Source organism: Rhea americana, unplaced genomic scaffold (genome assembly GCF_003343005.1).
Source record: "Rhea americana isolate MKP2758 unplaced genomic scaffold, rheAme1 scaffold_208, whole genome shotgun sequence".
NCBI lineage: Eukaryota > Metazoa > Chordata > Aves > Rheiformes > Rheidae > Rhea > Rhea americana.
This window is the reverse complement of record NW_028186239.1, coordinates 167,647-169,485: the sequence shown is the minus strand read 5'-3', so window position 1 is coordinate 169,485 and position 1,839 is coordinate 167,647. Positions and strand designations below refer to the sequence as shown.

The window sequence follows — 1,839 nt, the reverse complement described above, 5'->3', positions numbered from 1 at the left end:
ATTACTAATAAAGTGTATTTGTCTCTTCTCCCTGCTCTCTTTGTCTTTAAAAGATCTGCATGATATATGTCATCACTAAATTCAAGCTTGGAATTACCTCTGGCTCAGGCACAGGCAAAGTAATTACCTATGGCAAAAGACTTTTATCAGAGAATCACAGAATATTTTAGGTTGGAAGGGACCTCTGGAGGTCCTACTCAAAGCAGGTCTAATTAGATGAAGTTGCTCAGGGCCATTGGGCATTGACACTTGAACATCCCCAAGGACAGAGATTCCACAGTCTCTCTGGGAAATTTATGCTTGTGCTTGGTCACCCTCATGGTAAAACTTTTCCCAGTAACAGGAATTTCTCATGTTCTAGTCCCTGTCCATTGCCTTTCATTCTATTGCTATGCACTTCTGAGAGGAGTATGGCTTAGTCTTTCCTGTAGCCTCTGATTAGGTAGTTGTAGGCAACAGTAAGATCATAGAATCATAGAATCACAGAATTGGTAAGGTTGGAAGGGACCTCTGGAGATCATCTAGTCCAACCCCCCTGCTCAGCAGGGTCACCTAGAGCATGTTAGACAGGGTTGCATCCAGGAGGGCCTTGAAGATCTCCAGAGAAGGAGACTCCACAACCTCTCTGGGCAACCTGGTCCAGGGCTCCGTCACTCTCACAGGGAAGAAATTCCCCCTCACGGTCAGGCAGAACTTCCTGTGCTTCAGTTTCTGCCTGTTGCCTCTTGTCCTGTCACACGGGACCACTGAAAAGAGTTTGTCCCCATCCCCTTGACACCCTTCCTCCAGGTACTTGTACACCTTGATAAGATCCCCCTCAGGCTTCTCTTCTCCAGGCTGAAGAGGCCCAGYTCTCACAGCCATTCCTCATAGGGCAGGTGCTCCAGCCCTCTGATCATCCTTGTAGCCCTACGCTGGACTCTCTCCAGTAGCTCTCTGTGTGTCTTGTCCTGGGGAGCCCAGAACTGGACACAGGACTCGAGATGAGGCCTCAGCAGGGCTGAGGAGAGGGGCAGGATCACCTCCCTTCACCTGCTGGCAACACTCTTCCCAATGCACCCCAGGACACCATTGGCCTTCTTGGCCATTGCTGGCTCATGGTCAGCTTGTCATCCCCCAGCACTCCCAGGTCCTTCTCTGCAGAGCTGCTCTCCAGCAGGTCAGCCCCCAGCTTGTACTGGTGCCTAGGGTTATTTTTCCTTGTAAAAGGGCTCGTCCAGGATTTGRACCCGGGACCTCTCGGACCCAAACCGAGAATCATACCCCTAGACCAACGAGCCGCCCTKCAGGTACTTGTACACATTGGTAAGATCCCCCCTCAGCCTTCTCTTCCCCAGGCTGAAGAGGCCCAGCTCTCGCAGCCGTTCCTCGTAGGGCAGGTGCTCCAGCCCTCTGATCATCTTCGTAGCCCTATGCTGGACTCTCTCCAGTAGCTCCATRTCTCTCTTGTACTRGGGAGCCCCAGAGCCTTCTTTTCTACAGGCTGAATAAACAGATCATTAGATTATCACCAGTATCTACTCTCAGCCTCTCATTGTGTGTCATTTGTTCCAGCCCCCTAACCAGATTGGTGGGAAGAAGCAGAAGCTGGACTTGCTCCGGTATATCAATGTCTCTTGTAGTGGGAAGCCCAAAAGTGGACACTGCTCCAGATGTACAAGTGCTGAATAGGTCACTTGCCTAGACTCACTGGTTACATCCTTGCTAATGCAACCCAGGAGGCTGTTAGCTCTTTTTCTTTTTCTTTCTTTTTCTTTTTCTTTTTCTTTTTCTTTTTCTTTTTCTTTTTCTTTTTCTTTTTCTTTTTCTTTTTCTTTTTCTTTTTCTTTTTCTTTTTCT

At 48.7% G+C, this 1,839-nt stretch overlaps 1 non-coding gene across 1 annotated transcript; it reads right to left on the bottom strand.

Annotated features, from left to right (window-relative positions):
* Window positions 1–1,208: 1,208 nt before the first annotated feature.
* TRNAP-UGG (transfer RNA proline (anticodon UGG)) lies at window positions 1,209–1,280 on the bottom strand. The gene has a single exon. It is a non-coding gene; the product is annotated as a tRNA-Pro (tRNA).
* Window positions 1,281–1,839: the final 559 nt, after the last annotated feature.